The sequence below is a fragment of the Mixophyes fleayi genome, chromosome 4 (genome assembly GCF_038048845.1).
Source record: "Mixophyes fleayi isolate aMixFle1 chromosome 4, aMixFle1.hap1, whole genome shotgun sequence".
NCBI classification, from domain to species: domain Eukaryota; kingdom Metazoa; phylum Chordata; class Amphibia; order Anura; family Limnodynastidae; genus Mixophyes; species Mixophyes fleayi.
The window spans coordinates 213,662,101-213,674,691 of record NC_134405.1 but is presented as its reverse complement, the minus strand read 5'-3'; the positions used below and the strand labels follow the sequence as shown (position 1 = coordinate 213,674,691).

Here is a 12,591-nt window from a genome sequence, read left to right as displayed (position 1 = left end):
CTTGCAGAAACACACATATTCCTAGTAAGAGGTATATTTTTTATGCATCTGCTACAGTGCAGGTTCAAATTTTCACCGATGAGGAATTGTCGTAATTCAGGTGCATATTGTTGCTGATGCATCTCGAGAAATATTTGGCGTTGCATATGGGCAAAAATACACTATTGATCCAAGACTAATTTAATCCTATTTAATTTTGAAATCCTCTCTACATCAGCCCCCGAGTGTTTTTTGCAAGTTTACCAAAATAAATATTTCACATAGGCAAGCAAAAAATATGTCATCATTAGCGCTGTGACCGCAATCATGAAACCTGTTTTATATTTTCCATATGCCAGGTGTGTCTCAAAATGAAAGCGAATGAACGGAAATCTATTTTCTGGGGGAAGAGGTGCATCAGCTGATCTAATCTTAAATATTTCAAACTCATATAGGGAGTTCTCAAGTTTCTGAATTTTAAGAGCATGCTTGATATACTGCCAATCTCTGCATGACCCGAGGCCATAGCTGGAGAGTGATCACCTATACAAAACTCAAATGGAAATATACTCCACAGCACTGGTGGAAAGCTGACTAATTACACTGATAACGGAACAGTTGAATAGATTTTATCAAACCGGCATAAGATACCCAAGTCTTTCGCTTGCCTGAATTCAGACTGAGGCCTTGTTGTACATGCTGGGTCTCATATTCTGGTCTGAGAGGATGAAACTCCAAGTGGTGTCTTTGTATACCAATCAGCTATTTAAATGATTGCTCTGAAAACTTCTGGGGGTATTGTGGTAATAATTTCTGATGCTTATTATTAATATTTTGGCAGATAGCTCAGCCAAACCGAATAAGGACAAACAAACAAAGCTCAAAGAACAAACTATAATACATTAATAAGTAATTTTCTTTTTGTCAAAAATATTAAAGGAGAAACTGGGTATTTTCTCCCAACTACTACACAACACCTAAATACGAATGATAAAAAGAGATGAATGAATGTTGTATTTGTTGCTAACTTATAAATTAATTTAATTTATTTAATAAAAAAAAAAAGTATATTTTATTCAATCATCTTCAATAAAGAGAGCACTATGCCTCAGCAGTCCCAGGGTGCAATTTCTTGATCCATTTCTTTACATATCCAGTTGTGAACGTAGCGAGAGTGTTGCTTGGTCAAATAAGAGGATTTGGCATCTAGTCCTTTAGATTAGGAAACCCATAGTGATCCTCTACAGCACACATTCTTTTTGCTCCAACAGGGGTAATGTAACCCAACATGATGGTCCTAACAGTGTGAGATTACAAGAGGACCCACTGCTGCTACTTGTTTATTCCACCATTCCCATGTGTCGTTAGGAAATGACAGCAAGTAAACAAGAGTGCCACCTTCAGCTGAGAACAGTACAATATACTGAATAAAGCAGTGCTAGCACATATGCACTCTTGTGGACATTATATACTATTATAGTACTGCTTCTGGCCCTACACATCCCCCAAAGCATGCTAGCTAGTGTCCATGTAAGAGGGGTGGGTTTACAAATCCCAGGAGGTACCAGTGTTACACTATAAAAATAATACCTTATCTCACTTATATATGTAAGACAAGGGAATATCATTGTAATGACATCTCAGTGTTTAGTGCATACAATGTGGAGATAATTTATGATGCACACCTGATGGGCACCTCAAAATATCTTGGATTTGCACTATTGCCCCTGCTTGATCCACCCAGCTCACTTCTAGTTGCACGCCTCCCCTCCCCTCTCTGGGTGTCTGTGTATGTTGAACTTCTGATTACATTGCTCGGAGTGCGATGAGAAAAGCGTATCTTTGCTTGTGGAAACAAAACTGATCCTTTTAAAACTATAAGATGAGACCTGAAGGCCACCATCTCTGAGCCGATTGCAAAACTGTAGGATTGGAAATAGTTGTGCTTTACGCCGCACAGCAAGGACGGCCATACAAATGTTAAGTTATACGCTCTAAGTCTGTTTGTGCCTTTTATAAGCCAATTTAAACGATGTACTTGTACAGCCCTATTTCACTGAGAAACAGTAGAGACAGAGGTATGTGCCAACATCATACTCTTAATTTATAAGAACATGCGCATGAAATGACGTGTTTTAAGTACAATGTAAAGCATGGATGGATTGGAAGCATGCAATATAAATAGAACTTAATAGGAGTGACAAGCGGCAGTAAAAGACACAAATTAGTTGCTCTTACTGAACTTTCACGAACTTGACTCATCCTATAATTCACATCTATTATGTGCTGTCTTGTAGCGGTGATGGCTGTGGGCTATTTCTGTAGAGGCAGTACAGTGGATAGGACAGAAAATGTGAGTTTCCTTGAGCATATTTTACAGGATATAAAACAAGGTCACAATTAATTAGACCAGATGTCCAGATGCACTGTATAGGAACTAAGAATGCCTACATAATTAATACATTGGACAAAATAAAGCCAAATGAAAACCATCAAATCAAAAAGCTGATCTTATGACTTAGCCAAGTAGTATTTTAATTACTAATTTGGAATTGTCATTATTAAAATTATATAATGAATACAATGTAAATTTAAATGTAGTGGGAGCAGGAAGTCTATTTATATGAAAATAAAATAAAATTGGTAACTGGCAACAAAAAACAATGTGTACATTTTATAACTGAACTGAGAAGACTTTTCCAGTATTAATTTACTTTTTATACTGACACGCTAGCATATCTCCTTCCACAGTAAGGGCAGGTAAGCAATGTAACAAAGCAATAAGAAAGGCAAGTCACATGCTTGGTTGAATAGGGAGAGGAATCCATAGCAGAAAGAAGTAATACTGCCACTGTATAAGGTCTTTGGTACGGCCTCATCTAGAATACGGTGTTCAGTTCTGGAGGCCATATCGCCAGAAAGGTATAAATACATTAGAGACTGTACAAAGAAGGGCAACTAAAATAGGGCACAGTGTACAGCACAAATCTTACCTGGAAAGACTAAAGGATCTTAATATGTATAGTTTTGAGCAGATAAGGAAAAGGGGCACATGACAGAAACTTTCAAATATATTAAGGGTTTTTACAAGGTACAGGAGGGAAACATTTTTCAAAGGAAGAGAAGTATTATACCATGAGGACATGCACTGACACTGGAGGGTAGTAGGTTCAGAGGAAAAACTACTTCACGGAAAGGGTAGTTATGGCATAAGTAGAATAGCCTCCCATTAGAGGTGGTAGAGACTAATACAGTAGAGCAATTTAAACATACTTGGGATTGACATAAGGAGATTCTTACAAAGATTAAAAGAACAAATAGGGTTTGAGGTTACCATAGGTTAAAAATTAGGTGGATTAGATGGGCCAAGCGGTTATCTGCCGTCAAATTCTATGTATCTAAGTGTAGTAGCAAGCTATAGGACTGAATCTTTCCTTCTATAAATGAAAAATATGACAGAAGCCACCACAAGCAAACAATATAGTACTTTAATTTGTGTAATGAATTTACATTACAAGTAAGGGAATGTTAGAGTTAATAATTTAAAATAAATAAATAAATAAATAGCGTGACATACATATTTTCCAATTGTGGCCAGGCCCGTTCCTACAGACTGGTCACTGCTAGATGCCTCCGTTGGTGGTGGGTGTATTTTTATTAAACTGTTTTGGAGGTTGGAGACATCTCGCTCTCCCTATGAATGCTTGTCATTAATTATTTTAGCATACTTGCCAACTCTCCCGGAATATCCAGGAGACTCCCGAAATTCGGGTCGGTCTCACGGAGTCCCGGGAGAGCTGGCAAATCTCCCGCATCCTGCTACTGTTTTCCCAAAACGACGCAATTGGCCCCGCCCCCGCGACAAAACGGCATTTCAGTCGTGGCAGGGGGGGGGGGAGGCTTGGGGGGCAAAAGTGGCCACGCCCCCTCCCTCATGTCACGCCCATCTCCCGGAAGGAACTTCTCAAAAGTAGGTAAGTATGATTCTAGTCACCACCTCCCTCCCTTGAGACACCTCCCTGGTCTGGTCTATTAGGGCACCGAGTCTGCAGGAGCACAGCAATGACATCCTATGCTATGGGGCACGCCCTCCCTGCCATGTGTATTTGGCGGGATATAGCAGCCCTTACAAGTTCTGCTGTGAGGCCCACAAACGTGTAGTTACGTTCCTGGCTTTCTTATTGTATATTGGTCACTAGAATGCTTTCTATATTTTAGGTTGGTCACTAGGATGCTTTCTGCATTGTACACTGCTCACTAGAATTCCCTCTGTATTTAATAGCAATCACTTGAATTCTCCTTGTATTATATAAAGGACACTAGAAAGCTCTCTGTACTGTATAGAGGTTAACATAATGATTTCTGTATTGTATAGAGTCCTGTAGAATGTTTTCAGTTCTTTATATAGGGCAGTAGAATGTTCTCTGTATTGTATGGCAATCACTAGAATGTTTTCTGTGTTTTATAGAGTCCACTAAAATGCTATCTGTATTTAATTCTGCTTTTGTTTTGTTTTTCTTTTTTTCTTGGAACGGTTGCATTTACAAGCCAATGTGACTAAACTACCCAATTTGTACATCTGAACTGCACAACCTTTTAATTATAGAAGAGTATTTAAAGCTAGAGAGTAAGTGTTTAACATAAAGCAACTTCACTTAAACCAGCTAGTAAAAACCAAAATGTATCCTGCCAAGTACTCGCCTCAGTGTTATAGCTCAAAGTATTCTCCAGGCTAGAAAGCCTAGAAAATGATGACATTTTGGAACATAACCTGATCGAATCTTTTTACTGAGCAATATATTTTTAATATCATATTTAGTGTTCATATAATTTAGGAGAGCCTATTGCTCCGTTATGATAAACTATGGAAGGGTTTGTAAATTTAATACAAATTCAGTTCTCTGCAAAGCCAGCAGTTAATAGAAAATAAAAAGACAATATTATTTCTTAATAGATTGTAAGCTCTTGTGAGTAAAGCACTCTTTTTGCATCATGTCATTTGTCTGTATTGTAACCTTGAGGAATATGATGGCATAATAATAGTTCTCCACTAAAATCATTGAAGTGGGCAGCACCAATTCTATTGATCACCCTTCCATTACTATTTAGTGAGGGGCTAAGGAGTGTGGAAGTCAAATAATTGGATGAAGTAAACTAAATTGATTAATATGGTTTTACCATCCAATTGCGATTAGTACGCCACATGTAATAACGCAATCGCACAGATTAATAACACACACATTTACATTCGCACTTACATTTGTTAATAGTACACATTAGGGTTCCAATCCACATTTATTTCTTAGTAAAATGTATTAGAGATCATTTATACATAGATAAAACTATAGTAAAGGTATTTATTTTTCAGGTCCTCCAAAAGGTTAAGAGTTTGGTCTCATATTAAAGCTTATTTCACCAGCGTTAACCTGACTTCAACAGAGTAATGACTGCATCTAGCAGTCACAAGTTATGAGCAATATGAGATTAATACTCACAAGTCCTTTGTTTATGGGTCAGTTTGAACTGGTTATTCGGCGGGAAGACACGTAGGCAACAGCTGGCGTGAGTTGCCTCCCCCCACCCTTGGAAAGGATCAAATGAACTGACCTATGACCAGCAGCAGACAACTGGAACATCTTTAACCCTGGACCAATGAAGAACTCTCTTGGTGTTATCTGTGTGTATTCATGACATTATCACTGTTTATGCGAATTCAAACTGCATATAAAAAAGCTCCTGGGCCATTGTTAAATCTCTTCCTGACAACAGACAAAATGACTGTATCAAAACCTGAGCTCAGGACGCGTTTGCGAAACTGTATGTAATTGTTTTTTATACTTTCCTATTTATTGTTATACCTTTCAAGCATCATAATGGCTTTCTGTAAATCTTGCTATCTTTTGCTATTAAATTGCTTTGTGCGTTGGAACCACAATAATCGCAATGGACAATGTTTATTGGTAAGTGACAAAACGAACATAACAATTTGGGAGCTCCGAGCGAAATCACGCTACGGAAGATTCATGAAACCTACGGATTTCGGTTTCTCAACAAAGGGTAGAAGAGGCGTCATAGACAGGTGAGAACGCAAATAGTTCTATGCCTTTGTATCATCCAGTGTTGCCAAACAGAATATTCACTTTGTGTAATCCAAGGAGTGCTGGTTAAAACCTAGGGACAAGAAAGAAAAAAACCCTGTTTCTTTTCATGTCATTTTGTGATTTAAACATGGTTTGTATGCTTAGTGAAAGCATGTGTGTCCCTATGTTGCCACATGTTTAAACGGTTGTATTGATAGATAGACCTGTTGTATTTTAGAGCGAAATGAATTGTTAAAACCTCTGAGAAGTTAATACTGCCATTTGGAAAAGTATATTTCTGTGCAAAAAACAAAGGTGTATGTGTATGTGAATTGTGTGGTTGTAAAAATAAAGTAAAATTGATTCTGGTTACTGTTGAGGAAACAGGGTATAAAAGATAACCGAGGAAGGGCATACAAAGAAGGTATACTGTGTCTAGAAAAGCAGGGTAATTTCGGGACCAACCGCAATTGCAATCACAGGGTATACAGATAGCTTAGTATCTGTAGGCTGTGCGATCGGACCGCATGTGTTGCATACCTAATAAGTGATTGATTGTGGAGGGTTGGAGGAAATTTGCTGGAAAGGCTGAGTATTCATCAATATTCAGTTCTTCCAGTTCTAAAATACTCAAACATCTGTGCTGAAAAGGCGGGATATTGCAAGGTTGATATTTTTGTTCTCCCAGTTTCTGTGTTAGGGGTCCTCACTGTGTACGCTTATCATCGCATGAAATGTTAAGCTGTACCCAGTTAAAAAAGAAGGGAGTAGACGCAACTTATGGAATTCATACAGGACTACCACAAATCTCTTTTGTGGGAGTTTTGCACCACAAAGCATTGAAGATTCTGTTTCCATATGGGTGCTAAACAAATGTATAAGATGGCTGATGTGACCGACATACAGATGAAAGAAGGCCCGATAGGGTCTGTGATTGTGAGTAGAGAAGTGTAAGGTAAGTATGCAATGACATACTGAGTTCAGTGGGTCAAGATGACCGATGAATGTGTGAAACCCTTTCCCATGGTTGGTAATGTTGATCAAGAGGTAGTGATTACGGTTAGAGATAAAAATGTTTGTGAAAACTGAGAATTCAACTGACTGTTTAAAACTATGGCAACACGAAGGGAGCATGTGGCAGGATAGTGTGTGCAGCGGAAACTAGCATTACGAAGCCAAGAGAAGCGAGCACAAGTGGGGAAAGTATAAACCGAATAAAAAAAATAATAATTATAAAAATAACAAAATGTAACTGATATTCTGTATTAAGTGTGTGTGTGTAACTGTTCAGATGGAGACGAGTAACTTAAACAGAAACAAACACAAAAGAAAAATACATATGTAATTGAATCTAGGGAGACCAGTTTTTCAAACGAACAGTCTGGAGAGAGGCTTCTATTCCATTCATTGGCAAGCTCAATATGTAAAGGGACATTCCCCACATTATGTGGATAATAATTAGAGATGGTCACAGACCCCCGTGTTTTGGTTTTGTATTCGGTTTTGGATCTGGATTACCTTCGTGTTTTGGTTTTGCAAAACCACCCTTGCGTGTTTTGGTTTTGTTTGGTCTTGTTTTGCTATTTTTGAAAAAAATACAATTTTTTTGGTCTAAAATAACCTAATTTAGTGCTCCACCAGATTCTTAGATAAGTGAGGTAATTCTAAAGCTAATAAATTATGAAAAAAAACAGTTTAATCCCTGGTAGGCCGTCCTTAATTCTAACATTTGCCTGCAAATTATACAGACAGACCAGGTTTTCTACCTCCTCCATATTTGATTATTGGCAATGTAGCCATAGTCTTTGGGTGTATATTACACCCTCCACTTGTAGTTGAATATTAAAAAAAGCAGCCTGCACAGACTGTGGAACTAGAAAGTAAAATTAAATTTCCCACGGTAGTTTGGTGGCTATCTATGCCCCCCCCCCCTCCCCATCCACTTGTAGTAAAATAGAAAAAAAAGCAGCCTGCATAGACTGTAGAACTAGAAATTCGAATATACAAAGAAATGGACAAAGGCAGTTTGGTATCTGTCTGCATCAGATCCCCTCTCCACTAGGGGTAAAATAGAAAACTATTCAGCCGTTATATAATCTAGAATATAAATAGAAATTGAGAAAGGCAATTTGGTATCTGTCTGCATCATAATCATCAACATCCTCATTAGCGCCCTCGTCACCTCCACAAATCTCCCCCTCATCCTCTTCTATTTCCAAAGTGGCATCCTCAATTTGTGTATCACCGGCTACACTCGGGCTGTTCTGGTACACATCAGCAGAACTGCTGAAAGGGCCCTTTTTTATGGGTACACTAACAGAATGCTCACGATAAGACATACCACTGTTGGATGGACTCTCCACAGGGATTGGTGTCATTTGTGAATCAGAGCAAACATTATCCTCGAATGCCTTACTTTTATCTTGCAGCTCGCCTTTGACGCGTAACAGTAGTTGTGCACCTATTGTAGGCTCTGTAACTTTTTGGGATCTGCCACTACTAGCCAAAGGTGAAGGCCTCATTCTCTCTTTGCCACTGCGTGTGTAGAATGGCATGTTGGCAATTTTTTTTTTATCGGCACTTAACTTTTGCTCAGTAACACTCCTTTTTCGCTTCAACACAGTAAAAAAAAAATTTTGTTTTTGTTTTTTGGACTGATTTCGAAACACTCTGTAGTTTGACATCGCCTTGCCCAGATGACGTATTGGGAACACTAACATCAGGACTGGTGACAGAACCTGGTTGCTCATTCTGCTCATATGTGGACTGCTTTGAATCCATTCTCAGCCCAAAGCACTTGTAGTGCTAAAAATTATTTGGTAAGATACTGCCGACAGATAGTAATTTTGACAGCCAGAAATATTTATGCACAATTAGGGGGGACACCCCAAAAGCACTGGGGAGTGCTAAAAATTAGTTGGTAGATACTGCTGACAGATAGTAATTTTGACAGCCAGAAATATTTATGCACAATTAGGGGGGACACCCCAAAAGCACTGGGGAGTGCTAAAAATTAGTTGGTAGATACTGCTGACAGATAGTAATTTTGACAGCCAGAAATATTTATGCACAATTAGGGGGGACACTCCAAAAGCACTGGGGAGTGCCAAATATTGAAAAGAAAAAAAAAAACCTCTATCCTCCTCTCTTCTCTAGCGATTTTTGTTACAACAATTGGAATAAGAATATTGGATTCTCTGTCCCTGCTCTAATCAGCCTGTGATTACACCCTGCTCTCTCCCTCTGTCAAATGGCGATGGATTGCTGTGGAGGCGTGTATTTATAATCTTGAAGTATCACGAGAACCGAGCCCCGAGATCAGATGACGTCACAATGACGTTTGGCCTCGATTTGGATTCAGAGCGGGCGGGAGAGTTCTCAGATCTCGGTACTCAGATGCCCAAAGTTCGGGTGGGTTCGGTTCTCGGGGAACCGGACCCGCCCATCTCTAGTAATAATTAAAGTGCAGCCAGGGAAAAGAAGTGTGTCATGTATTAATATTAGTAAAAGAAGTTTGTTGTGTCCCTGTATTGGCTTAGTTTCAGGAATCTTAAAAAAAATATATAATTTTTTTTATAAGTTTTCACATGTATGTGCTATTAGTAGGCGAGATATATCCATTGTGTAGAGACAAATGGTTTTAGACAATTGACCCTTGCTGCAATGAGGCTATAGAGATAGAACAATACAAAAGACTAGAGATAACAGCTGCTAGGTAATTATTTACATAAGTTGCTACCAGCGATCGGATAGAGTCTGAGTTTTTTTGTTTTCTGTTGTTTTCTTTTGTTTTTTTGTTCTTGGTTGATGATAAGGATTGAAAGTAAAGAAATAAAAAGGTTTTGTTTGTTTTCTGATACTAACTAAACTTTTTTTTTTCCCTCTCACTTAGACAAGGACAGCCAAAGAGAAATATATTTATTAACTATTAGGGTTGCAGGAGAAATACAAAATTTTCCCTTAAAAGACAAGTTAACAATGGGCCATTTTTACACTCTTTCTTCTAATTGCGGTGGCTCATGATAACTTACTTGGATGAGATTTATTATTTAAAATGAAGTGTGAATATCCTCTGCTTCTAATGCTGTTAGGTTTAAAAAGAATGGGAGAGGGGTCATAGATTAGTTAAGATTTAAGGGGCTTAGTCAAATAGTTGAGAGCCAATTCCCCATAGTGCCCAATCCAGCTGTCATCTTGCAGCAAATCTCCTTTCCTGCAAATCACTTCATTATTATTATTCTTTGCTTTCTTATTTTTTGTTCTTATACTTCTGACCTGTCAGTATCTCGTTCTTTTCTTATATAGAGGAACAAAATACGTAGACACTGTCCCAAAGGTTTATAGGCAACCTCAATAACAGGACACAAGCCTGATGTGACAGTTTTCAATCTTTCCAACCAAATAAGGGGTGCACTATGAAAAAATAGTACTGCTATGTCCAGATTTGTTTATATCATCTGTGTTTGAAACTAAATACTTGTTCATTTATTTTTCGGTAACAGGACATGAGGTTGCAAAAGGATGGATCACAGCCATGCTAGACAAAGGTCCAATACTTGAGATATTGCCTCACCCATGGGTCTAAGACATTTTTGACAACGGACAGAATTAGGGTTACAGACACTACACTGACTTAGTAACGAAGGTGTCAGGTTTGCACACGAAGAAGTGAGTGGGATCCTGCTGTCTTAACTGGGATTAGCTAAACTCCCCTAGAGGTGCGGAGTCTAACAGGGTGGAAGGTATTCACCAGGGAATCCGCAAGGGAATTTGGCGGCTCCCACTCTGCAGGTCGCGGCCCTCCAGGGAAGTTCCCAGTATAACAGATGGGAGAACAGATCTAAACAGCATACAGAGAGATACAGTTCAGGTATTGGTTGATAATAAAATAATTACCACTTAGAAGTGGAACACGAATGCAAGTTTAATGGAGTACAGGATGCACTGCAGATGCTGGACCATGACAGTGTGCAGAGGAGTAAAACCAATAAACGAAGTTCCACAATGTAGGCAGAATACACAACAGCAAGGCTCCTAGGAAGTGGAATAATATTATAAAGTTCACTGGAATGCAGAGTAGCTAGCGAGCGTTGATAGCAGAGATCAGCAGAATCAGAAATACAGCAATGATGAGCCACGGCTTACCACAAGAGTGTGGACCAATTCAACGGTAGACAGCAATGCATGTAGAGAAGTTGGCAGACATAGACCACAGCGATTACCACAGATGAGTGGAACAGGTAAGCAGAGATCAGCGAACTCCGATTATGCAGCAAACGATGACCAATGGTTTACCACAGGGATGTGGAAAATAGTTAGCAGCAGTCAGCAGTGTATGCAGAGTAGCTTAGCAGGCGTTGATCACAGCGATACCACAGATGAGTGGAACGAATAAACAGAATAGGTATAACGGGAACAGGCAGCTGAACCAGACCAGGTGTAGACTTAAAGAACCAGCAATGGATAGGTGAAAGGAGGAGCCTTATAAAGGAGGACTGGCCAATAGTAGAGTTGACTAGAACCACAGGTGAAGTAATCACAGATGTAAAGCATGGCCGACAGCCTGTACCAAGAAGATGTTTAATATGAGAATCTGTGCTTTGAGGCTCGGGTGGCGATACCCGGGGAGGGCAGTGTGACAGAAGGTAGCTAAAAGTTGTGTTTTTATGCTTATAGAAGCTGATGACTTTTAAGCAGGAATTTTGTTGTGGAAATATGATTCAAGTTTTATAGATTGCATGCGGTATCTGCCCTCCCAAGTACTGCCTAAACTACATATGTCTCCCGAGCAAGGTGTACAAAGTGTGCCTCTAGATGCACAAAGGGTAGAAGAAGAAAAGGAGACTAGCTGAAGGTGAATTAGGAAGACATACAGAAATGCATGACTGTGTGGAACATATGAATAAGACTTTTGTCATAAGACTTGACATAAGTGACACCTTCTAGAAAATGTAAAATGTCATGTTTTTATATTTTTCATAGTCAGACAGACATGTACTGGATATTGTTATAAATAACGAAGGTGCTATAAAAACTGACTCCTTTGCCCTCCTCACTTAGCCAAGTAGCTAAACTTGTGGGATTGAGAATGGCATGTGAATTGGCAAAGGGTAAATCAGTTGATATACATTGGTTTTGAGTCCTTTTCTAGGATAGTGGGCGACGTTGAGGCGACAGATGAACTTTTATGACAATAGCAGGACATGAGAAGCGCACTCACATTACATGAAGAACTTGTGACAGTGACACGGTTACCAAATTAAATAGCTGTTATTTAATTTAAAACCTACACAGGACTGTACATGACTTTAATAACAGGGCGGACAAAGCTGTCAAGTGGGCAACAGGTTTAAATATGACAACCGACAAATCAATGTTTGTTTGTTTTTACTTAAAATGTAAGATATGTGTTCCCTGCAGGAAAAGGCAGTCAGGAGTCCTCTGGAGAGATGTACATGGTTGGCCTGTGGCTCCCAGAGCATATCTTCCAGGCCTAGCTGAGGCAGCACATGGTCTGACTCATCTGGGTAAA

General features: G+C 39.1%; 1 protein-coding gene and 1 long non-coding RNA gene across 4 annotated transcripts in view; both read right to left on the bottom strand.

Moving 5' to 3' along the window:
• Window positions 1-12,591, bottom strand: part of CHST11 (carbohydrate sulfotransferase 11) — a 173,298-nt gene that overhangs the window by 63,373 nt on the left and 97,334 nt on the right. The window lies entirely within an intron of this gene.
• LOC142152554 (uncharacterized) lies at window positions 5,915-11,081 on the bottom strand. The gene is made up of 2 exons (XR_012691354.1): window positions 10,693-11,081; window positions 5,915-6,150 (listed from the first exon to the last, which is right to left on the bottom strand). It is a non-coding gene; the product is annotated as an uncharacterized LOC142152554 (long non-coding RNA).